General features: G+C 36.1%; 1 protein-coding gene across 3 annotated transcripts in view; it reads right to left on the bottom strand.

The window, feature by feature from the left end:
• Positions 1–27547, bottom strand: part of SYN2 (synapsin II) — a 210345-nt gene that overhangs the window by 103324 nt on the left and 79474 nt on the right. The window lies entirely within an intron of this gene.

Raw genomic sequence — 27547 nt, 5'->3', positions numbered from 1 at the left:
AGTCTTCCAGGGAACCATCAAACAAGTCAAATGATGTCAATTCTTTGGGTATGGGGCTTTGCAGGAGCTCCATTCTCATTTTCATGGAGATTCAGCCATTTTTCTTGAAGATGCTCTTTGGATTGCTGTAGACCTATACTTAATTTCCACGGTTCTGACAACATAGTAGATTTGGCAAGTTTTGCCCAAAGTGCTCATTGCTTTTTTCTCCTACTGATTCATAAAGTTGATTACATCACTTTAACAGATCTACACTCCATCATTCTCACTGACCTGTTTCCTTCTTGAGTTAGAGAATTCTTCTGAACTTGATCCACTATTCACTTTTCTTTATTTATGTTTCCTCAGACTCTTTATATTCTTCTGGTGCACAATTCCTTTCCTCCAGGATTTAGAGTCATGGTGTAATTTTATAAAATACCTCCCTATTGTTATCTGATATATTTTTATACCTGTGATCATGTTTTCTTCCAAAATGCCCTCTCCCTTTATGGAAAATGCTGATTTATCCTTTATTATCTTGTGTAAGTATTAACTCCTCTGGTAAGTCTTCTTCACTCCATCTACCCAAGAACCAAATCAGTCACTCCTGCGTCTTCTCCTATAGCCCTCTTTATATGCATTTATAATAGCTGATACTTAATCTATCCTGTTTGCTTTACTAGACTGTGAATTTTGAGGACAGATATAAGGTATATAACTTAGTCCTCTTTGTAGACCTAAAATTTAACACAGAGAAGGAACTGAGAAAATGTTTTTTGAATTAATTCTCAATAAAGAAGTTATCACTCTGCTGATAGTAAGAACCAATCTCATCAAAGGCATTGAGCCCTCAGGCATAAGCAAAAGCTGATGATCACAAATGAATTTTATAATATAAATGAAATAGCAGAAGTCTTATAATTAACAGAATAAACAGAAAACCCATGTGCTTTCTTTTTATTTAACTTTGAGAAAATGTCACTTGGAATCCTATTAGTAAGTGTCCTTCTGGAGTTCTGGACTGGTTCTCTAGACACCTGGGTCCTCTTCCAAGCCACCCCCTAACCTGCTGTAGGATTCTGAAGGAACCAACAAGAATATATTTTAATGTGAAACTGATTAATATCATCTTTAATTAATACATGCCATACCAAATTTACATTTTTTTAAAGATTTTATTTATTTATTTGACAGACAGAGATCACAAGCAGGCAGAGAAGCAGGCAGAGAGTGAGAGAGAGAGAGAGGAGGAAGCAGACTCCCTGCTGAGCAGAGAGCCTGATGTGGGGGCTCGATCCCAGGACCCTGAGATCATGACCTGAGCCAAAGACAGAGGCTTAGCCCACTGAGCCACCCAGGTGCCCCCCAAATTTACATTTTTAAGAGATCTCTTTCCTTGAAGTATGGAGAAAGAATTATAGGAAGACAAGACTGAACGCAGAAAATGTAGACAGGAGGCTACTTTAAGAGTTTAGGTGAAAAGTAATAGGACCTAGACCAGACAGAAATGTGATAATTTGAGATATTCTGAAAATAGAACCCATTTGATTTGGTGTTAGATGTCAAGAATGAGGCAGAGGGAGTGAAGCTGAACCCAATGTTTGAGCTTAACTGGTTTAGACAGTGGTACTATTTATTAGGATGAAAAGAAGTGTTAAGGAAGACACAGGTTTGAAGGGGAAAATATTCAATAGTTCTGTTTGGGAGATAATAGATATACCTATATCTATATCTATCTATCTATCTATCTATCTATCTATATCTCCAAATGGAGATGTCATGCAGAAAATTGAAGCTCACTGGAGAACTCTTACTGGAAATAAAAATTTGGAAGTTATTAGATCAAGATCATTACAAATCTATAGCAATGGTTGAGATCAGCGTAGAAAAGAATTTTCAGAAAGATAAGGGCTTGGTTCTGAGCCCTGAGGAATCCCAACATTTAGGGATCAGGTAAAGGAAGAATAACTCTGAAAGGTACAAAAAAGAGGAGCCACAGAAGTAAGGGAAAGAAAGAGGGAATGGTCTACTGTGCTAAATGCTGTTCAATGAGTATGGAGAAATGCCCACTAGATGTGTCCAACTGTGGATAACAGTCCTTTGAAAAGAGCCATTTCAGTGCAGTTGAGGGGATGGTGCAGAAGCCAGACTGTGCTGGGTTGAAGAGTAAATAGAAGGTGAAAAAGAATGATATCATGTGTGACAATTCTTTCTTGAAATGTTTTCTTCTCTTGGATACTGTGACACTATACTTTCCTGGTCTTCCAACCCATATGGCTGCCTTTTTAAAGTTGCCTATGTTAGGTTACTCTCTACTCACTTTTAAACACTGAAGTTCTACAGAATATAGATACTCTAACTCTGCTCTTTATCTTTCTCTTCTACCTGAGGGGTTTAGTTACCACATATAAGCCAAGAACTCCCAAATTTTACATGTATCTTTGTTTCAGATCACTCCTTTGAGCTGTTGAGTTGCATATTCAATTACCCAATCAAATCTCAAAATTAGTCACTTCCCTTTCACAACTGTTTTGCTTCTAGTGCCCCAGATTCTCTGTAAATTATATCATTATTTTCTCAGCTGTTCAAGACAAACACCAGGAGTCATGCTTCATTTTTTTTCCTCTTGTGAACTATAACCAATCCAATAGCAAGTCCTGTACATTTTACTTTCAAATGTCTCATTTATTAACTGCTATGAACCTTTATTAACTGCTTATGTCTCATTTATTAACTGCATATTGGCCAAGTATCCAAATGTTCCTTATTTATATTATATTTTCATTTAGGTTCACAAGTACCCAATAAGGTAGTTTTATCTCCATCTTGAAACTGAAACTCAGAGAGGTTAAATAACTTACTGTGGTTAAGACAAAAAGTAAATGGCAGAAAGGAAGGAATCTAATACTAAATATGCCTGATTCCACACTGCCTTGGACCTCTCTTCCCCACAACTTAACCTCTCTGAGGTCAAGTTTTCTTTCTTTTTTTTTATCAGAGAGAGAGAGGGGGAGAGAGCGAGCACAGGCAGACAGAATGGCAGGCAGAGGCAGAGGGAGAAGCAGGCTCCCTGCTGAGCAAGAAGCCCGATGTGGGACTCGATCCCAGGATGCTGGGATCATGACCTGAGCCGAAGGCAGCCGCTCAACCAACTGAGCCACCCAGGCGTCCTGAGGTCAAGTTTTCTTAAGTAAAATGAACCTAATATTTCCTAACTTTAGGCTGTCATAAAGATTGAAAAATAAACAATAAGGTAAATAACCCTAGTTCAAGGTATAAATTCAAAAAACACTCCCTTCACTCCTTCCTCTGTACTGTTTTGGGGCCATCTCAGTGATATTAGGATTATAGAGATGAACAAAGATTGCTCCTTGCCTTCAAAAAGCAAATAATTTACAGAGACAAATGAATAGACACAAAACAGTAAAATAATAATACAGGAAGACAACAGAGAACTAAGCAGTAAATTGCACACAGAGGCTTCTTATATTAGAATTACAGAGAAAGGATAAAGGGCTATTGGAGAGATGGAGATGGGAGTGCGATACTCAGTGAGGGGATATTTGCTCCCAGCAAAGAGGGGCAGGACACTCAGAAAAAAAGAATATTGATGTGGAAAGAAGAATAACGTGCTCAGGGTCAGTGATGTAAGCAACCTCATTTCAGCAAAACATGCTTATATTTTCCCACATCAAAATATTTTTACTCCTAAGTTTTATTTTATTTATTTATTTATTTAATTTATTTTATTTTACTACTACTAAGTTTCCTTATTATGGCTTAAGTTCTCACTGGAACAAAGAAACATTTGAGCTCATCATTAAAACCAAATGTCCTGGTAGGCAAAACCATCATTAAACTGTCTACCCAACTTCCCAGGGAAGGGAAATAAAACCCAGATTCTGACCTACATGAGATCAAAATAATTAAAATGCTGGGGTGTGCTTTGAGAATATTATCACACTGTCAAAATAGGTCTAATGATGTCAATCACATTTTCTTAGCTTACATCTCTCAGTTATAGCTAACACTGACAGATGCCACTATTCCTATGTCTGAAGTTCCCTTTGATCAAAACAAAACAAAAATAAACCTATAGAGACCACAAACACTAATATGCCCATTAAGTCTGGGGCTTAGATGAAGAAGTTTTTATTCTACAGAACCTGTTCATCAAACCAATTTGGCTTCTATGATGACAAGGAAATGTGATAAATAATTTACTTCATCATTCAGCAGAGGTTCTGGATTATGGCACCATAGAATATTAGAGCTAGAAAGAAACTTAATGGTTACTTTGATCTTATACTAATTAAGGCACAGATGCCTTAATTAGTAGGGAAGCAGGGAAGCAGGGAATTGGTAAGTTCAAGGTCAAAGGTGGACCGGGAGAGGAATGGTTAATAAGTATGGTCAACAGACCCTAGAGAAGGACAGTCATCAGGTCTTCCGCTGAGAAAAGTGCTGAAAATGTAGGAAAAGGAAAAATATTATAAGCTACTTTCAGAGCTCCAAAAACTCTTTGGTATTGGTCAAGAAACCTAAAAGATGATCTCAAAAGTCACCTCAAACTCTGATTCAAAAGTCCCTTCTCTCATCTCCCAAAATATTCCAGGTGGTCAATCAATAAACATTTATTGTGTAGCAACTAGGTAAAACATTTTGAAACACCTAGGGTATAAAATTCAATGATACATGAAATAAAATTCCTTATCCCAAGAAGCCTACTATCTGGTTAGGGACATGAGAAGTAATATGAGAGATGAACTAATCTGAGTGATGAAGAGATTGCTAATAAGTGTGGTATTGCTAATAAGTGGTATTGCTAATAAGTGTTCTGAATTCACATGGGCTTGGAAAGAGCTCAAAAATGGAAATATAGTAAGAAGACTTCAAGAAGGAACGAGGACATCATGAGGACAGGATCTGGCTAGAAGAGAACATGGTGGAATACCTTCAGGCTACACTGAATCTGAGAACCCAAATTTGTAGATCTCATCATTGAAGAAGAGATCTACTCAGCGGAATCACAATAAAAGGTGACAATGAAGGTAGCCGAAAAAATTAAATAAAGCACAGAATTAATCTTGGTTTGAAGATTCAGTTCTGTCACCTCAAAGTTATGTGCCTTGAGTGTTATGTAACCTCTTTAGAACTCAGAATAACAATATCCTTCACACAGAGTTATTTTAGGAATTATAAAGTAAACATGGATAAGCACCTAGGGGTGTAACAGGTAAACAATAAGTGGTTGGGTATTTTTGTTGCTGTTCATTCTGCTTTGGTTTTTGTTTGAGAACAGGTATATAAAGGGAAATATCAGGTCAAGAAAATGTTGAAGAAGTGAAGATGAATTGAATTAAGTTCTGGACATGAATTAAGAAACAGGAGAGCTGGGAATAAATTTTTCACTCATGAAATGGTGGGAATTGGGTGAGAAACAGGATTGGTCTAGAGCTGTGGTTCTCAAACATTGTTCCACAGTTCTGACTAGTTATGAAAATCATGTGGAAAATGTATTAAAAGAAAAATCAAAGATCCCAACATGGTGGGTCTGATTAAAGAGATCTAAGATGGAAACTGGGAGTCTTAATTTTTTTTTTAAAGTTCTGCATGAATTTCTGATACATAAGAAGACAGGTAACTGCTAAGTAACACTTAAGATCCTATTCAGATCTTAAATAACACTTAAGATCCTCTCCAATTCGAAGAATCTCTGATTCCAACCAAGCAGTGAATTCTAAAGGCCTGAAGTAGGGATGCCTGGGTGGCTCAGATGGCTAAGCACAGGCCTTTGGCTCAGGTCATGGTCCTGGAACTGAATCTTCAGTCAAGCTCCTTGCTCAGCAGGGAGCCTGCTCCTCCCTTTGCCTACTGCTCCCCCTGCTTGTGCTTGCTCTCTCTCTCTCTCTCTGACAAATAAAATCTTTAAAGGCCTGAAGTACTATCCTTCCCAACATTCAAAGATTCAGAAAATCAAGGCCCAGTCAGCCACACTAATATGCTCTTCCAAAAGCTCTATTTGATCATGTCACTTTTTGAATTTTTAAAAAATGTCAAGTCAAGCTCTGCCTGGTTTTCAAGGATTTTTTACAACCTTGATCCAACCTGCATTTCTGAAGTCATCCTTTGCCAACTCCAACCCATGTAGCAGGTCATAGCATAAGATCTAACTTTTAAAAATATGCACTTTAGTGTTTCTGCATTTTTATGTAATTATTTTCTCTACCAGAATAATCAACCCATCCCCACTAGAGTCCCTCTATCTCAAAAAATCTTACTCATCCTTCAAAATAATTTGATATGCTCCCTCCTGGTAAATTACTTACTTCTTCCTCTGTGTCCCTGGTCTTTCTCTAAGCCTTTCTTTCACTTATTTTGGCTAATTACATTCATATCTGCAGTCCCTACTAGATTTAGTTTTTGGAAAGCAAGAGATTGTATCTCAACTATCTCTTGAAAAACAGAGATCACGTAGTTTTTTTCATATGTAGGTATGAGTCCTCATTATCTTTAAGCTTATTATCTAATCACATTTTAAAGCACAGTGAAGAAAGTCTGAACACTGGTGCTCTGTTTAGCAGTGATAACTGTTCAAATTTTTTCTAATTCCTCATAGGTGACCCTAAAAATCTCAAATTCCAAGAAGCTACTGAAAAATGATCTTAGATATATAAGGCTTAAAGATAACATATTTAAGGGGGAAAAAAAACTCACCTTAAAAAAAAAAGAATTCTTAGGACACCTGCGTGGCTCAGTGGGTTAAGCCTCTGCCTTCAGCTCAGTCATGATCTCAGGGTACTGGGATCGAGTCCCGCATCGGCCTCTCTGCTTGGCAGGGAGCCTGCTTCCTCCTCCTCCTCTCTCTCTCTGCCTGCCTCTCTGCCTACTTGTGATCTCTCTCTGTCAAATAAATAAATAAAATCTAAAAAATATATATATAAATATAAAAAAAAGAATTCTCCTTGTTAAAAAATGACCAATCTGTAGTTTGCTTTAATTATCTTTACTGTGATATCTCCTTCTATTGATAGTTAATACCCATTCTGTACAATTATTCTGTGTCTTGGCCAAAGTAGTTATGAAACTCAAACCCAGAAGTTCTTATTAGAAGGCTTGATGTTCATTGTGCCAAACCCCTATGTCTCAAAACTCCAAATAATGCTTTAAACACTTCTACCTAGGCTGCTTATATTTATTTGATGGTCAATTCCTCTGTTGAGTAAGGGGCAAAATACAGAGGCTAGACTGCTGTTAAGTCTCCACTAAGTTTTGAGATTTTATTATTTTGACAGAACTAAATGCCATAAATAATACCCACAATCCAATTTAAATACAACAGAAATTCCACTAAATTAAGTACAGAATAAAAGCCCTATAGTAAATCATAAGATCTGGCTTCAAGTTCTAGCTCTTCTGCTTATATTGAAAGTGATCTCAAATAAGTTACCTTCCCTGTCCCATCACCCACCCTTATTTTTTTTCTTTTTCAAGTTATTTATTTATTTTATAGATTCTTGCTTATTTTATTTGCCAGCTTTCAAAATAATGAGGTGGTTCCCTCATTTACTCCAATAATAACAATGAGGGTTTTTGTTTGTTTTTTACATATCATTTGAAACTCACTTTTTAAATTCTTTAATTATGTTAGTCACCGTATAGTACTTCATTAGTTTTTGATATAGCGTCCCATGATCCATTGTTTGCATATAACTTACCCAGTGCTCATGCAACACATGCCTTTCTTTCAAGTTTTTATTTTTTATTTATTTATTTATTTTTAAGATTTATTTATTTATTTGACACAGAGAGAGATCACAAGCAGGCAGAGAGAGAGAGAGAGAGGAGGAAGCAGGCTTCCCGCTGAGCAGAGAGCCCGATGCGGGACTCGATCCCAGGACCCCGAGATCACGACCCGAGCCGAAGGCAGAGGCTCAACCCACTGAGCCACCCAGGTGCCCCCTCAAGTTTTTATTTTAATTCCAGTTAGTTAACATAAAGTGTAACATTAGCTTCAGGTGTAGAATTTAGTGATTCATCATTTACAACATTCACTATTCATCTAAACAAGAACTCTCCTTAATACCCATCATCCATTAACCCATCCCCCCTCATCCCCCATCCCCTACAGCAACCCTCAGTTTGTTCTCTATAGTTAAAGAGTCTATTTTCTGGTTTACCTCTCCTTTGTTTCCCCCTCTATGTTCACCTGTTTTCTTCCTTAAATTCCACATATGAGTGGAATCATGTGCTATCTGTCCTTCTCTGACTGACTTGTTTCACTTAGCATAATACTCTAGCTCCATCCAAGTCATTGTCAATGACAAGATTTCATTCTTTTTTATGGCTGAGTAATATTCTATTGTGTGCATATACCAATACTTCTTATCTATTCACCTGTCGATGGACATTTGGGCTCTTTTCATTATTTGGCAATTATTGATAATATTGCTATAAAACTTCAGGGTGCAGGTGTCCCTCAGAATCAGTATTTTTGTATCCTTTGGGTAAATACCTAGTAGTTTCATTGGCTGAACTGTAGAGTAGTTATATTTTTAACTTTTTGAGGAACCTCCATACTGTTCTCCAGAGTGGCTGCACCAGTTTGTATTTCCACCAACAGGGTAAGAGGGCTCCCCTTTCTCCACACCCTCATCAACATCTGTTGTTTCCTGTGTTGTTAATTTTAGCCATTCTGACAGGTGTGAGGTGGTATCATCATAGTTTTGATTTCTATTTCCCTGATGATGAATGATGCTGAGCATCTTTTCATGTGTCTATTAGCCATCTGTATGTCTTCTTTGAAAAAAAAAGTCTAGTCATGTCTTCTGCCCATTTCTTAACTGGATTATTTGCTTTCTGGGTGTTGACTTTGGTAAGTTCTTAATAGATTTTGTATACTAACCCTTCATAAGATATGTCATTTGCAAATGCCTTCTCCCATTCTGTAGGTTTCCTTTTAGTTTCATTGTTTCCTTCAATGTACAGAAGGTTTTAATCTTGATGAAGTCCCAGAAGTTCATTTTTGCTTTTGTTTCCCTTGCCTCTGGACACATATCTAGTAAGAAGTTGCTACAGCTGAGTCAAAGAGATTACTGCCTGTGTTCTCCTCTAGGATTTTGATGATTACCTATCTCACATTTATGTCTTTCATCCATTTTGAATTCATTTTTGTGTATAGTGTAAGAAAGTGGGCTAGTTTTAGTCTTTTGCATGTTGTTGTCCAGTTTTCCCAATCCATTTGTTGGAGACTGTCTTTTTTCCATTGGATATTCTTTACTGCTTTGTTGAAGATTAGCTGACCATATAGCAGTGGGCCCATTTCTGGGGTTTCTTTTTTGTTCCATTGTCCTATGTGTCTGTTATTGTGCCAGTACTACAGTGTCTTGATCACTAGAGCTTTGTAATAGAACTTGAATTCTGGAATTGTGATGCCTTCAGCTTTGCTTTTCTTTTTCAAGATTGCTTTGGCTATTCAGGTCTTCTATGGTTCCATACAAATTTTAGGATTGTTTGTTCTAGCTCTGTGAAAAATGCTGTTGATATTTTGATAGGGATTGCAATAAATGTACACATTGTTTTGGACAGTATAGACATTTTAACAATATTTGTTCTTCCCAATCCATGAGCATGAAATATTTTTCTATTTCTTTGTGTCATTTTCAGTTTCTTTCATAATTGTTTATAGTTTTCAGAGTACAGATCTCTTATCTCTTCGGTTAGATTTATTTCTAGGTATCTTACGGTTTTAGATGTAATTATAAGTGTGATTGATTCCTTGATTTCTCTTTCTGCTTCTTCATTAATGGTGTATAGAGACGCAACAGATTTCTGAAGGTTGATTTTGTATCCTATAACCTCACTGAATTTTTGTATCAGTTCTAATTTTGTTTGTTTGTTTGTCTTTTGGGTTTTTGTTTTGTTTTGTTTTTTGGTAGAGTCTTTCGGACTTTCTTTTTTTCCCAAAGATTTTTTTTAAATTGATTTATTTATTTTCAGAAAAACAGTATTCATTATTTTTTCACCACACCCACTGCTCCATGCAATCCGTGCCCTCTATAATACCCACCACCTGGTACTCCAACCTCCCACCCCCCCGCCACTTAAACCCCTCAGATTGTTTTTCAGAGTCCATAGTCTCTCATGATTCACCTCCCCTTCCAATTTACCCCAACTCCCTTCTCTCTAACACCCCTTGTCCTTCATGATATTTGTTATGCTCCACAAATAAGTGAACCATATGATAATCGACTCTCTCTGCTTGACTTATTTCACTCAGCATAATCTCTTCCAGTCCCGTCCATGTTGCTACAAAAGTTGGGTATTCATCCTTTCTGATGGAGGCATAATACTCTATAGTGTATATGGACCACATCTTCCTTATCCATTCGTCCATTGAAGGGCATTTTGGTTCTTTCCATAGTTTGGCGACCGTGGCCATTGCTGCTATAAACATTTGAGGTACAGATGGCCCTTCTTTTCACAACATCTGTATCTTTGGGGTAAATACCCAGGAGTGCAATTGCAAGGTCATAGGGAAGTCCTATTTTTAATTTCTTGAGGAATCTCCACACTGTTCTCCAAAGAGGCTGCACCAACTTGCATTCCCACCAACAGGGTAAGAGGGTTCCCCTTTTTCCACATCCTCTCCAACACATGTTGTTTCCTGTTTTGTTAATTTTGGCCATTCTAACTGGGGTAAGGTGATATCTCAATGTAGTTTTAATTTGAATCTCCCCGAGGGCTAGTGATGATGAAAATTTTTTCATGTGTCTGATAGCCATTTGTATGTCTTGATTGGAAAAATGTCTGTTCATACCTTCTGCCCATTTTTTGATATGTTTGCCTGTTTCGTGTGTGTTGAGTTTGAGGAGTTCATTATAGATCCGTACTTGAGGAACTACAGAACACTCATGAAAGAAATTGAAGAAGACACAAAAAGATGGAAAACATTCCATGCTCTTGGATCTGAAGAATAAACATTGTTAAAATGTCTATACTGTCTAGAGCAATCTATACTTTTAATGCCATTCCAATCAAAATCCCACCGGTATTCTTCAAAGAGCTGGAGCAAATAATCCAAAAATTTGTATGGAATCAGAAGAGACCCCGAATCGCTAAGGAAATGTTGAAAACAAAAATAAAACTGGGGGTATCACATTACCTGATTTCAAGCTTTATTACAAAGCTGTGATCACCAAGACAGCATGGTACTGGCATAAAAACAGACACAAAGACCAGTGGAACAGAGTAGAGAGCCCAGATATGGACCCTCAACTCTATGGTCAATTAATCTTCTACAAAACAGGAAAAAATATACAGTGGAAAAAAGACAGTCTCTTCAATAAATGGTGCTGGGGAAACTGGACAGCTATATGTAGAAGAATGAAACTTGACCATTCTCTTACACTGTACACAAAGATAAACTCAAAATGGATAAAAGACTTCAACATGAGACAGGAATCCATCAGATGCCTAGAGGAGAACATAGGCAGTAATCTCTTCGATATCAGCCACAGGAACTTCTTTCAAGATATGTCTTCAAAGGCAAAGGAAACAAAAGCGAAAATAAACTTTTGGGACTTCATCAAAATCAAAAGATTCTGCACAGCAAAGGAAACAGTCAAAAAAACAAAGAGGGAACCCACGAAATGGGAGAAGATATTTGCAAATGACAGTACAGACAAAAGGTTGATATCCAGGATCTTTGGGGCTTTCTATATGGAATATTGTGTTATCTGTAAATAGTGAAAGTTTGTCTTCTTCCTTGCCAATTTGGTTGCCTTTATTTCTTTTTGTTGTTTGATTGCTGAGGCTAGGACTTCCAGTACTATGTTAAATAACAGTGGTTGGGCGCCTGAGTGGCTCAGTGGGTTAAGCCGCTGCCTTAGGCTCGGGTCATGATCTCAGGGTCCTGGGATCGAGTCCCGCATCGGGCTCTCTGCTCAGCGGGGAGCCTGCTTCCCTCTCTCTCTCTCTGCCTGCCTCTCCATCTACTTGTGATTTCTCTCTGTCAAATAAATAAATAAAATCTTTAAAAAAAAATAACAGTGGTGTGAGTGGACATCCCTCACCTTCCCTTATTTTAAATAAGAATAATTATCTATTGAGCTGAGGATCAAAACGGACCTTGAATATAAAAGCTTTTTGAAAGGAATAAAGTACTTCCTCAACAAGAAAAAAGAAGTAAGTTGTTAAGTATTTAGTATGTGCCAAGTGTTATGTTGAGCATTTATGCATATATTATCTTACTTAATTTTCATAACAACCCTCAAAGGATGCAGGGATCACTTCTGAATAAAGTCATGAAAGTTTAGAGAATTTAGATGTCTTGCCAAGACATCTAACTCATAGAGAGAACTCAAGTTTTTTGGCATTATTGGGTTTTTGCACAGATAAGATATAGAAACATAAATAACAGATACTTTTTTTATTCCAAAGCCCAATCCTTTCCCTATTACATCATGCTACCTCACAAAATGACTGTAACAATCACACCTCTCCTGTCCATTGTTGGGATGATCAAATCTACCCATACAGGTCAAAGCAAACAGTCTGGGAAACACTAATATTAAAAACTATAACTTAGGCTATACAATGTCAAAATGTTTCTGAGAAAAGATTAGAGCAAGGTTATCATCTTCTCCTATTGCCCCATGCTCCTTAAATTGGAAAAATGTGTCAAAAAGTACGTATCTCCACAGAACACACAGAAAGACTCTTCCTGTAATACCAATTTCATGCAATGATATTTTGGAGAAAAGGTAGGTGTTTTTAAAAATTCTACTTTTTCTGGGGGGACTGGGTGGCTCAGTGGGTTAAAGCCTCTGCTTTCTGCTCAGGTCATGGTCCCAGGATCCTGGGATTGAGCCCCGCATCAGGCTCCCTGCTCAAGTGGGGAGCCTGCTTCTCCCTCTCTCTCTGCCTGCCTCTCTGCCTACGTGTGATCTCTGTCTGTCAAATAAATAAATAAAATCTTTTTTAAAAAAAATTCCACTTTTTCTAAATATATACTTGCAATAAGTTCAATATAAAAATATAAACTGAAAGTCCTCTTCTATCTCTCCTCTGAAAATAAACTACTATAAACAGGTTAGTGTTTATCATTATCCCAGGCTTAGGCCTTCTGTCCACTCAGATTATGAGGGGAAGAGACAAAGGAAATGGTTTTGAATATTCTTTTCCCTAAAAATAATTTAAAACTCAATGTTGAGAGTAAAACAAAAATGTTACAGAATAGAATTTTTAAATTTACATGAGATTGTCTTAATATAACATTTTAAATGTATCTATTGCTCAACTTGAAGTAGACTGTTTAATGCTGTACTGTTCCCCTCTCCCACAAAAACCTTGAGTTTATCTTCCTGTCATAAGGGATATGTGGGAGGAAAGTTAGAAAAGCACTACCTAACCAGTCTTTCAGAGGCACAATCAGGATAAAACACCACAACTTCAATTAGGCCAAGGTACAACAAGAAGTAATGCTTCGTTATCAGGCTCCTGGTCAGAAACATATTCCTAGCCCTGCTGTCAACCCAGATGACTTTCGGTCCAGGGGCTTCTAGCTCCATTACCTTACTTCTGAGTTGCCAAGTCTCAGTTACTTGAAAGTTTAGTCCAACTCTCTTACCTTACAGCTAAAGATTCTAAGACACGGAGAAGTTAACTTACTAGCTCAAGGTTTACTGGCAAGGAAGTGACAGAGCCAGTCCTTCAACTTGAGTCTTCAGACTATTTAGTATTCTTTCAACTCTACTGTGTCATCTCTCTTTTTGGACATTTTAATTTCAGGTGTACAATATAGTGATTCAACATTTAATATAAAGTTATGACTATATTCTTTATGCTGTACATTATATCCCCATGACTTACTTATTTTATAAGTGGAAGTATGTACTTCTTAATCTCCTTCACCCATTTCACCTTTTCCCTTCTGGCAATCACCAGTATAGTTCTCTGTATCTATAAGTCTGGGCTTTGTTTGTTTGCTTGCTTTGTTTTTAGATTTCACATATAAGTGAAATCATGTAGTATTTTTCTCTCTCTGGCTGACTTACTCACTTACCATAATACCCTCAAGTTCCAACCATGTAGCTGCAAAAAGATTTCATATATATATAATATATGTATATGTGTGTATATATATAATATATATATGTGAGTATATATATATGTGTGTGTATATGTATCTTATGTATGTATATATATATATATATATATATATATATATATATATCTTGTCATCTGCAGCAACATGGTTGGAACTAGAGGGTATTTTATATATATATATATATATATATATATAAAATCTATGTATGTGTGTGTGTGTGTATATATATACACAATACAATATATATATTGTATATATATAAATATATATACAATGCAAATGACATATACAAATATGTGTGTGTGTGTGTGTGTATATAAAATACCCTCAAGTTCCAACCATGTTGCTGCAAATGACAAGATTTCATACATACACACACACCACATCTTCTTCATCCATTCATCCACTGATGGATACTTTGGTTGTTTCCATATCTTGGCTATTGTAAATAACGCTTCAGTGAATATATGGATGCATATATCTTTTCAAAATAACGTTTTCATTTTCTTCAGATAGGTACCCAGTAGTGAAATTGTTAGATCATAATAGCTCTAACTTTAATTTTTAAAAAACCCTCCATATTTCATTCCATAGTAGCTACACCAACTTATATTCCCACCAATAGTTCATGAGGGTTCTCTTTTCTCCACATCCTTGCCAACATTTCCCATTTTTTATCTTGTTGATAATAGTCATTCTGACAGGGGTAAGATGAACATAGGGGAAAGGAAGGAAAAATAAGACAAAAACAGAGAGGGAAACAAACCACAAGAGACTCTTAACTAGAGGAAACAAACTGAGGGTTGCTGGAGGGGAGGGGGGGTCAGGAAATGGGGTAAGTGGATGGTGGGTATTAAGGAGGGCACTTAATAGAATAAGCACTGGGTGTTATATGAAACAGACGAATCACAAAATTCTACCTCTGAAATTAATAATACACTATATGGTAATCAAATTAAATTTAAATAAAAATTTTAAAAAAGAAATTTATTCTTCCAGGTTTTATTATTTATGTTGCAATTATAAATGGGATTATTTTCATGATTGCTCTAATAGTTCATTGTTAATATACAGAAATGCAACAGATTTGTATATATTAATCTTATATCTGGCAATTTTACTGAATTCATTTATTAATTCTAGCAGGGTTTAGGTGGAGTCTTTAAGGTTTTCTCTATATAGTGTCATGTCATCTGAAAATAGTGAGCTTTACTTCTTCCTTTCCAATTTGTATGTCTTTTATTTCTTTTTCTTGCCTAATTGCTGGGGCTAGGACTTCCAATACTATGTTGAATAAAAGTAAGGATAGTGGGTATCCTTGTCTTATTTATAATCTTAGAGAAAAAGCTTTCAGCATTTCAATATTGAGTATGGTATTAGCTGCAGTATGATATTAGCTTCAATACTCAGTATGATATTATTATAATCTTTATTATATTGAAGTATGTTCCCACTTTGTTGAAAGTCTTTGTCATAAATGAATGTTAAATTTGGTCAATTATTTTTCTGCATCTATTATGATATTCCTATTATTTTGTCTTTCATTTTGTTAATATGATGTATCACATGATTGATTTACTAATATTGAACCATCCTTGCATCCATGGAATAAATTTCACTTAATCATGGTTTATAGTCATTTTAACATATTGTTGAATTCAGTTTGCTAATATTTTCTTAAGGATTTTTGTATCTATGTTCACTGAAGATACTGGCCTATAAATTTCTTTTTTTGTGGTGTTCTTTTCTGATTTTGGTATCAGGGTATTCTGGCCTCCTGAAATGAGTTTGGAAGCATTTGCTCTTCTTCAGGTTTTTTTTTGGGAAGAGTTTGAGAAGAATAGTATTAAATCTTTAAATGTTTTGTAGAATTTACCAGTGAAGACATTTGGTCCTGGACCCTTGTTTGTTGGTAGGTTTTTGAGTACTGATTCAATTTCTTTGCTAATAATCAGTCTATTCAGATGTTCTATTTCTTCATGGTTCAGTCTTGAAAGATTGTAAGTTTTTAGGAATTTATCTAATTTTTTAGGTTGTCCAATTTGTTGGTGTATAATTTGTCCATGGCAGTTTCTTAGGATCTTTTGTATTTTTGTGGTATCAATTGTAACTTCTCATTCATTTCTCGCTTTTTTTTTTTTTTTAGAGTTTATTTATTTATTTGACACAGAGAGAGGGAACACAGGCAGGGGGAGTGGGAGAAGGAGAAGCAGGCTTTGCTGTGGAGCAGGGAGCCCAGTGCAGTGCTCGATCACAGGACCCTGGGATCATGACTTGAGCCAAAGGCAGATGCTTAATGACTGAGCCACCCAGACACTCCTCATTAATTTATGACTTCATTTATTTGAGCCTTCTCTTTTTTCATGTGTTGAGTCTAGCTAAATGTCAACTTTTTAAAAAAAATTTTTAAATATCAGCTCTTACTTTCATTGATTTTTTTCTATTGTCTTTTTAGTTCCTATTTCATGTATTTCCACTCTGATCCTTATTTTTCACCTTCTACTAAAGCTGGGATTTTTTTCTCCTTTTCTTTAAATTGTTCTTTTTCTAGTTACTTAGGTGTAAAATTAAGTAGTTTATTTGAGATTTATTTCTTGAGGTAGGCCAATTTTGCTATAAACTCCTCTCTTTGCTTTACTGCCTCCTATAAATTTTGGTACATTTTATTTGTCTCTAATATTTTATTTCTTTTATTTCTTCTATGACTGAGTAATTTTTCAGTAACATGTTTAATTTCTGTGAATTTGGATTTTTTTCTAGTTTTCTTTTTATAACTTATTTATAGTTTCATATCACTGTGGTAAGAAAAGATGCTTGGTATGACTTCAATCTTCTTGAATTTACTGAAACTTGTTTTATGCCTGAACACATGATCTACCCAGAGAATGTTACATGTGTACTTGAAAAGAATGTGTATTCTACTGCTTTTTGGATGGAATGTTCTGTATATATCTATTATGTCCATCTGGTCTAATGTGTTATTTAAAATTGATACTTCCTTTTTGATTTTCTATATGGATAATCTATCCATTCATGGAAGTTGGATTTAGAAATCCCCTATTTTTATATTTTTTAAAGATTTTATTTATTTATTTGACAGAGAGAGAGAGAGATCACAAGTAGGCAGAGAGAGAGAGAGAGGAGGGGAAGCAGGCTCCCTGCTGAGCAGGGAGCCCGATGCGGGGCTCGATTCCAGGACCCTGGGATCATGACCTGAGCCGAAGGCAGAGGCTTAACCCACTGAGCCACCCAGGCGCCCCTCAAAATCCCCTATTATTATCATATTGCTGTTAATTTTTCTTTAGATCTGTTAATACTTATTCCATATTTCAGTGCTCCTATGTTATGTACACATATATTTATAAACATTATATCATCTTGCTGTATTGACCCCTTTACATTATGCAGTGCTCCTTTTTGTTTTTTATTACAGTCTTTGTTTTAAAGTCTGTTTTGTCTAATATGAGTTTAGCTACACCAGCTTCCTTTTTATTACCATTTGTGTGGAATATCTCTTTCTATTCTTTTACTTTCAGTCTCTGTGTGTCCTTACCCTTTTTTTTTTTTTTTTAAGATTTTATTTATTTGACATAGAGAGCAAGCAAGCACAAGCAGGAGGAACAGCAGAGGGAGATGAAGAAGCAGGCTCCCCACTGAACAAGGAGCCTGATGTGGGGCTTAACCCCAGGACCCTGGGATCATGACTCAAACCAGAGACAGGTGGTTACTTGACTGAGCCATCCAGATGCCCTACATTGTCCTTATTTCTGAAGGGAGTCTCTTAAAGGCAATATATCAATGTATCTTTTTTTATATCCATCCAGCCACTCCATGTCTTTGATTGGAGAATTTAGCCCATTTACATTTAAAGTAATTATTTTTTTTTCTATTTCATTTTCAACTTTATTGCAAAAGAAATAGAGAAATCCCACAGTTATAAAAGCAGAAATAAAGGACACCAGGAAACATGAAAGAGACCATTATAAAATGATAAATATTTCTAAAGTCTTAGATACCAAATGTTTTTGATCTTGGCTTGGCTCTGGATGATCTTTTTTGGTTTGGTTATTGTAGTCAAATTTGGATGATCCTTTTGTGGCCTCACATGTTGGGTTTCTGGAGCAGGATTTAAGTAGAATCCAGAGCAAGATGGGAGGCAGCAGCCATATCTGTTGCATCTGCAGCCTCAGCCACAACCCCATCTGTGGAAGCTGCCACATCCCCAGCCACGGCCACAGCCCAGACCACCAAAACCTCCATAGCCATAGCCCAGGCCTCCAAAGTAGTTTCAGTAGTAGCTCATGGTGTCAGGGGTGAGGAGTTTGGTTTGTTGTTCGAGTCCAGGTCCTGAGTGTGAATGTCAACATGGGTAGAGAGATGCTTATATACCCTGAGCAGAACGTACAATAAATCACATGTATACTTTTCCTTTGTGTCATGCTGCATATTACCTGTAATGTTGTTAACTCATTATTCTTCTGTCTCTTAACACAGGGAGAGGCCCTCATTCCCATTAAAATACCTCGGTTTACTTAGCTTCTTATTTAGAATGTCCTTGAATCTATTATTTAGCTTTTATGGGAAGAAAATTAAATTTAAATTTAGTACATTCCAAACCCTAAATTGAATTTCTTATTACCAGGTATATTACATCATTTAGATTTGATGACATTCCTTTTATAATTAAAAATTTTCTCCTTTCTGTCATCTCCCAAGTGAATAATTCCATCTCCAGCTAAATTCACAGATATTTGTTCAATTTACAGCTGTTAAATCAATATTTTTCAAAAAGGAAATTTGTTTATCAAGATGAAGACTGAAGAAAGTGCCTCTGTTCAGAAAATATTTTTAAGAAGAAGATACATGTTGATTTTTAGCATTTTAATTATAATAACCTTTATAATATTTTTGGCTTTAAAAACTATCTTCAGCAATGGGAGAGAGAGAGAATCTCCTAGCAGGTTCTCCACAGAGTGTGGAGCCTGACCCAGGGCTCAATCCCAGGACCCTGAGATCATAACCTGAGCCAAAATCAAGAGTAGGCCACTCAACCAATTGAGCCATCCAGGAGCCCCTTAACTTACATGATTCTGAATATACAGTTGAGTTTTTATGAGATTCTCAATTATTTTAACAAAAGTAAATCTCCTCAGATGTTTTAATCCTAAACAGCGAGTAGGAAAATAAACACTGCTTATAGAACTAATGAAGAAATTATAAGTAAACTGAGAGTAGCTATCATGGCTACAACAACCAGTGCAACTCTCTGACTCCACCTTAGCAAACTACCATTTTAAAACCAAAATGTGGTTTCATATGTCATAACCCAACATATCCCAAGTTTCTTTTATCCAAATATTATTTCATTATTTCTCATCCTAAACTAGAAATAGTTGATAAGCTGAATTTTTCATTCTAAATAAGTCCTTTCAAATACATGTAACCATAAATAACTCAGGATTAAGGATATCACCTTTTGTCCATAAAACTTAGCCACATCATGTGAGAGTGATTAATGGCTAGTTTTTGTTCATTTGGATTTGAAAGAGATGTGTCCACCTGAGATAGAGCACTAAAAAACAAAAATGAAAAACCTCAATAGTCAAATAAGAAATAAAAATAGCTTCAAGGATAAAATGTGATAGCTTTATACAAGACCAATTTACCGTTAATGAGCAGCAAAATATCGATACTAAAATAGTATAAAATACAAAGAAAAAATGTTTGTCTTGGTTTTTTTTTCTAAGTGAAAAATTATTAAAATGAAAATGTCCATTAAAAAATGAAGACTATATATTTCTTTGTAGAAGTATTGTTTTATGTTCAGTTGCTGGACCCAAAGTAGATTATTTTTTTCTTTTCACTCTTAGGAAGTTTCCTTCAAAATACATGTTAAATAAATACTATGTTAAAAAATGTTAAATGTTAAATAATACTATGATAATGGGTAGTAAAGAAAACCCGTTTTCACTTGGAATAAATAATAGTCTTTACAAATCAATAATGGAAACTTCTGTTGTAAATTCCAAAAGTTGTCCTGTGACTCAGACATAAATCAAAACAACATGAAATTGTAGGTCACAAAAATATACTACATCATACTAGGAATGTCACATATTTTTTTTTCTCATTCTAAGTATACTGATAATTCTTTTCCTTTGTAACTTTATAACACCTTCCTTGGGCTGCAAAGGTACTGACCTATGTGAGAATAGAATAATTTCAAATGTTATTTAGTTATAGGAACAAAAGCTTTTTAATAGCATGACCAAACTTTATTCCCAATGTCCTTACCTATGAAAATATGACATTTGATAGGACAAGTGACAGAAGTTGACTGATTTTTTTTCTATCTTCAGGTTGTATAAATAAATCCAAATCTTTCTAATAAAAAACTGTGATGAGGATTAAGTTTTAACACTATTCATTCTTCATTTGCCTTGAAGTACAACTAAATTACAAATTGAGAAGTTGATTATATGCAATAAAATACAATGTAAAAGAAAACAAAATAAGAGGTAGTTAATCTAACAGAGGGAACTATTCCCCATAAACTCAGCTATAAAATTGTAGCAATTCATGGAAATATGACAAGAACTTTCCAGATGGTATTCAAATTTGAAAATATATAATGAAAAACAATCAGCATGATGGGGTAGATCACCAGGTTTCAGTGAACTGGTTTTTGATCTTGGTTCTGACACTTGTGGTATGTGACTCTGGGCATCACTTAATCATCTGGAGTTTCTTCACTTGTATGATAAAAGGGGCAGCACAGCACAATATCTAATTCTAGGTCAGTTCTCACTTCTGCTGTTGTCCTTTTATTATTGAATTTCACCAACTCAAACAGCAACAAAAAACTTTATCTTGTTGCATTACCTGAATATTCCATTCAAATTTGAAAAGACAGAAATTTTTATTACATATTTTACATACTTTATTATGTAAAATACCAACAACAACATGCTTGCTTTTGATGAGTGATAATTGATTGGATATCTACTTAAAAAATCCTTTGGATGAATGATGACTCTCATCAAGGAAAGCTACAGAGTGATATATTTCCTGGTTGTATCTAGGTGTTTACATTTCATTTACAGTTGCAAAAGGTTTGAATGCCATGAAGAAGATGATGATGAAAGTAAAAAAGAAGAATATCAGGACACCTGAGTGGCTCAGTCCATTGAACGTCTAACTCTTGATTTCAGCTCAGGTCATGATCAAACATGGGATCAAACCCCACATTGGTCTCTATGATCAGCATGGAGTCTGCTTGACTCGTTCTTCCTCCCTCCCTCTGCTCCTCCCCACACCTGTGCTCTATCTAAATAAATAAAATCTTAAAAAAAAAAAAAAGGAAGGGAACAATGATGAACTTAAAAAAAGATCAATCAGGGGCGCCTGGGTGGCTCAGTGGGTTAAGCATCTGCCTTCGGCTCAGGTCATGATCCCAGGGCCCTGGGATCAAGCCCCACATCGGGCTCTCTGCTCAGCAGGGAACCTGCTTCCCTTCCTCTCACTGCCTGCCTCTCTGCCTACTTGTGATCTCTGTCTGTCTAATAAATGAATAAAATCTTTTTTAAAAAAAAAAAGATCAATCACGTTTTGATATTGTACTATAATTATATGAGATGTAAGCATTGGGGAAAACTGGGTGAGCAGGTGCTCTCTGTACTATCTTTGCAAATTACTATGACTCTGTAACTATTTCAAAATTAAAAGTTTAAAGAATCATAAAAAAAAGAGAGAGAATATCACTGCATACTACAGAGGAACAATGATGTTCCTCTAAACTAAATATATTCTTTATGATTTATTTTATTTTTTTTTATAAACACATATTTTTATCCCCAGGGGTACAGGTCTGTGAATTACCAGGTTTACACACTTCACAGCACTCACCACAGCACATACCCTCCCCAATGTCCATAACCCCACCGCCTTCTCCCAACACCCCTCCCCCCAGCAACCCTAAGTTTGTTTTGTGAGATTAAGAGTCACTTATGGTTTGTCTGCCTCCCAATCCCATCTTGTTTCATTTATTCTTCTCCTACCCCTTTAACCCCCCATGTTGCATCTCAACTTCCTCATATCAGGGAGATCATCTGATAGTTGTCTTTCTCCGATTGACTTATTTCACTAAGCATGATACCCTCTAGTTCCATCCACGTCATCGCAAATGGCAAGATTCCATTTCTTTTGATGGTTGCATAGTATTCCATTGTATATATATATACGACATCTTCTTTATCCATTCATCTGTTGATGGACATCTGGTTTCTTTCCATAGTTTGGCTATTGTAGACATTGCTGCTATAAACATTCGGGTGCATGTGCCCTTCAGATCACTACGTTTGTATCTTTAGGGTAAATACCCAGTAGTGCAATTGCTGGGTCATAGGGTAGTTTTATTTTCAACATTTTGAGGAACCTCCATGCTGTTTTCCAGAGTGGTTGCACCAGCTTGCATTCCCACCAACAGTGGAGGAGGGTTCCCCTTTCTCCGCATCCTCACCAGCATCTGTCCTTTCCTGAGTTGTTAATTTTAGCCATTCTGACTGGTGTGAGGTGATATCTCATTGTGGTTTTGATTTGTATTTCCCCAATGCCGAGTGATATGGAGCAATTTTTCATGTGTCTGTTGGCCATCTGGATGTCTTCTTTGCAGAAATGTCTGTTCATGTCTTCTGCCCATTTCTTGATTGGATTATTTGTTCTTTGGGTCTTGGGTTTGCTAAGTTCTTTATAGATTTTGGACACTAGTCCTTTATCTGATATGTTGTTTGCAAATATCTTCTCCCATTCTGTCAGTTATCTTTTGGTTTTGTTAACTGTTTCCTTTGCTGTGCAAAAGCTTCTGATCTTGATAAAATCCCAATAGTCATTTTTCCCCTTGCTTCCCTTGCCTTTGGCTTTGTTCCTAGGAAGATGTTGCTGCGGCTGAGGTAGAAGAGGTTGCTGCCTGTGTTCTCCTCAAGGATTTTGATGGATTCCTTTCTCACATTCAGGTCCTTCATCCATTTTCAGTCTGTTTTTGTGTGTGGTGTAAGGAAATGGTCCAATTTCATTTTTCTGCATGTGGCTGTCCAATTTTCCCAACACCATTTATTGAAGAGGCTGTCTTTTTTCCATTGGACATTCTTTCCTGCTTTGTCAAAGATTAGTTGACCATAGAGTTGAGGGTCTATTTCTGGGCTCTCTATTCTGTTCCATTGATCTATGTGTCTGTTTTTGTGCCGGTACCATGCTATCTTGATGATAACAGCTTTGTAATAGAGCTTGAAGTCCAGAATTGTGATGCCACCAACTTTGGCTTTCTTTTTCAATATTCCTTTGGCTATTCGAGGTCTTTTCTGGTTCCATATAAATTTTAGGATTATTTGTTCCATTTCTTTGAAAAAAATGGATGGTATTTTGATATGAATTGCATTAAATGTGTAGATTGCTTTAGGTAGCATAGACATTTTCACAATATTTATTCTTCCAATCCAGAAGCATGGAACATTTTTCCATTTCTTTGTGTCTTCCTCAATTTCTTTCATGAGTACTTTATAGTTTTCTGAGTATAGATTCTTGGCTTCTTTGGTTAGGTTTATTCCTAGGTATCTTATAGTTTTGGGTGCAATTGTAAATGAGATTGACTCCTTAATTTCTCTTTCTTCTGTCTTGTTGATGTAGAGAAATGCAACTGATTTATGTGCATTGATTTTATATCCTGACACTTTACTGAATTCCTGTACAAGTTCTAGCAGTTTTGGAGTGGAGTCTTTTGGGTTTTCCACATATAGTATATGTCATCTGTGAAGAGTGGTAGTTTGACTTCTTCTTTGCCAATTTGGATGCCCTTAATTTCCTTTTGTTGTCTGATTGCTGAGGCTAGGACTTCTAGTACTATGTTGAATAGCAGTGGTGATAATGGACATCCCTGCCATGGAAAAATCCCGACCTTAGCGGAAAAGCTTTCAGTTTTTCTCCATTGATAATGATATTTGCGGTGGGTTTTTCATAGATGGCTTTGATGATATTGAGGTATGTGCCCTCTCTGAACTTTTAAGAGGTTTGATCAGGAAGGGATGCTGTACTTTGTCAAATGCTTTTTCAGCATCTATTGAGAGTATCATATGTTTCTTGTTCTTTCTTTTATTAATGTGTTGTATCACATTGATTGATTTGCGGATGTTGAACCAACCTTGCTGCCCTGGAATAAATCCCACTTGGTCGTGGTGAATAATTCTTTTAATGTACTGTTGGATCCTATTGGCTAGTATTTTGGTGAGAATTTTCGCATTTGTGTTCATCGAGATTATTGGTCTGTAGTTCTCTTTTTTGATGGGATCCTTGTCTGGTTTTGGGATCAAGGTGATGCTGGCCTCATAAAATGAGTTTGGAAGTTTTCCTTCCATTTCTATTTTTTGGAACAGTTTCAGGAAAATAAAAATTAGTTCTTTAAATGTTTGGTAGAATTCCCTGGGAAGCCGGGGACTTTTGTTTGTTTTTTTGTTTTTTTGGAGATTTTTGATGACTGTTTCAATCTCCTTACTGGTTATGAGTCTGTTCAAGTTTTCTATTTCTTCCTGGTTCAGTTGTGGTAATTTATATGTCTCTAGGAATGCATTCATTTCTTCCAGATTGTCAAATTTGTTGGTGTAGAGTTGCTCATAGTATGTTCTTATAATTGTCTGTATTTCTTTAGTGTTAGTTGTGATCTCTGCTCTTTCATTCATGATTTTATTTATTTGGGTCCTTTCTCTTTTCTTTTTGATAATTCTGGCCAGGGGTTTATCAATCTTATTAATTCTTTCACAGAACTAGCTCTTAGTTTTGTTGATTTGTTCTATTGGGTTTTGTTGTTGTTGTTGTTGTTGCTTCTATTTCATTGATTTCTGCTCTGATCTTTATGATTTCTCTTTTCTTGCTGGGTTTAGGCTTTCTTTCTTGTTCTTTCTCCAGCTCCTTTAGGTGTAGGGTTAGGTTGTGTACCTGAGACCTTTCTTGTTTCTTGAGAAAGGCTTGTACCGCTATATATTTTCCTCTCAGGACTGCCTTTGTTGTGTCCCACAGATTTTGAACCATTGTGTTTTATCATTTGTTTCCATGAATTTTTTCAATTCTTCTTTAATTTCCTGGTTGACCCATTCATTCTTTAGTAGGATGCTGTTTAGTCTCCATGTATTTGGGCTCTTTCCAAATTTCCTCTTGTGATTGAGCTCTAGCTTCAGAGCATTGTGGTCTGAAAATATGCAGGGAATGATCCCAATCTTTTGATACTGGTTGAGACCTGATTTAGGACCAAGGATGTGATCTACTCTGAAGAATGTTCCATGTTAAATTAATTAATTTTTTAAAAAAGATTTTATCTATTTGAGAAAGAGAGCCAGAGAAAGTACAAAGTTGGGGGGGAGGGTGAGGAGGAAGGGACAGAGACAAGCAGACTCCCCACTAACAAGGTTGCCCAGCATGGGGCTCAATCCCAGGACCCTGGGATCATGACTTGAGCTGAAGACACTTAACTGACTGAGCCACCCAGTAATTACTGATAGGTATGTACTTACCAAAGTAATTACTGATAGGCATGTACTTATTGCCATTTTTTAAAAAAGATTATTTATTTATTTTAGAGAGAGTGAGTGAGTGAGTGAGGGAAGGGCCAGTAGGGGAGAGAGAATCACAAGCAGACTGCCTGCTGAGCACCAAGTGTAGAGCCTGATGCAGGGCTCAATCTCATGACCCATGAGATCATGACCTGAGCCAAAAATCACAAGTCAGAAACCTATCCAACTAAGCCACCCAGGCACCACTACTTACTGCCATTTTGTTAACTGTTTGGCTGTTTTCATAGTTCTCTCTGTTCCTATCTTCTCTTTTTCTCTTCCTTTGTCATTTGATGATTCCTTAGTGTTATTTAGATTCCTTTCTCATTTTCTTTTGCATAGTTACCATAAGTTTTTGTTTTGTGGTTACTATGAGGCTCACATGTATCATAATATTAATATATATATATATATATATATATAACAATCTATTTTATGTTGATGCCAACTTAAATTTGAACATATTTCAAAACTCCAAATTTGTACTCCTCCCCCAGCATTTTGTTTTTTATGTCACTTTTTGCATCTTTCTATTTTATGTATCATTTTGCTAACTATCATAATTTTCATTCATTTTACTATTTTTGTTTTTTAAACTTCTTAGTAGCTTTTGGAGTGATTAATCTACTACATTTACTATATATTTATATTTTCCAGTGAGACTTTTACTTTTGGATATATATTTTTAAGATTTATTTATTTGACAGGGAGAGAGAGATCACAAGTAGGCAGAGAGGCAGGCAGGGCGGGGTGGGGGGGAAGCAGACTCCCCTCTGAGCAGAGAGCCCAATGTGGGGCTCGATCCCAGGACCCTGAGATCATGACCTAAGCAGAAGGCAGAGGCTTTAACCCACTGAGCCACCTAGGTGCCCCATGATATTTCTTGTTATTAATTAGTGCCATCTCTTTTCAGCTTAAATAAGTCCCTTTACTATTTCTTCTAAGGCCAGTTTAGTAGTGATGATTTCTTTCAGTTTTTGCTGGTCTGGAAAACTCTTTATCTCTTCTTTAAATCTGAATGATAATCTCGCCAGGCAGAATATTCTTAGTTGTAAGTTTGTTGGGTTGTTTTTTGTTGATTGTTTTTTCCCCCTTTCTTTCAGGACTTTGAATATGTCAGGCCACTCCCTTCTGGTTTGCAAAGTTTCTACTAAGAAATCTTCTGATAGCCTTATGAAGTTCCCCTTGTATGTAACAATGTGTTTTTCTCTTGCTATTTTTGTGATTCTCTTTTCAACTTTTGACATTTTAATTATAATGTGTCTTGGTGTAGCTCTCTTTGGGCTCATCTTATCTGAAGCTTTCTGGGCTTCCTAGACCTGACTATTTTCTCCCTTAGGTTAGGAAAGTTTGCACCCATTATTTCCTCAAATAAGTTTTCTGCCCCCTTTTCTCTCTCTTCTCCTTCTAGGACCCTTGTAAAGCAAATGTTAACCAACTTAACATTGTCCCAGAGATTCCTTAGGTTATCTTCATTGTTTTAAAATTTTTTATTTTCTTTGTGCTGCTCTGGTTGAGTTCAACTCTGGTTGAGTTCCATTGCTTTATCTTCCAGTTTGTGGATCCATTCTTCTACTTCATCCAATATGAGTGTAGCCCATATTATGTATTTTTCAGTTTAGTTACTGTATTCTTCAGCTCTGTGACTTCTGTTTGGTACTTTCTTGTTTTCTCTTTGTTGAAGTTCTCAATGTTTTCAACCATTCTTCTCCTGATTTTGGCAAACATCTTTATGACCATTATTTTGAATTCTTTATCAGGTAAATTATCTCCACATAATTAAGGTCTTTTTGTGAGGTTTTACCTTGTTCTTTTGTTTGGAACGTATTTCTGTTTCCTCATTTTGCTTGACCCTATGTTT

This window comes from Mustela putorius, unplaced genomic scaffold (assembly GCF_011764305.1).
Source record: "Mustela putorius furo isolate JIRA1106 unplaced genomic scaffold, ASM1176430v1.1 tig00003850_pilon_pilon_pilon, whole genome shotgun sequence".
NCBI classification, from domain to species: Eukaryota; Metazoa; Chordata; class Mammalia; order Carnivora; family Mustelidae; genus Mustela; species Mustela putorius.
Note: the sequence above shows the minus strand (reverse complement) of the source record. Positions and strands in the feature narration are given on the sequence as shown.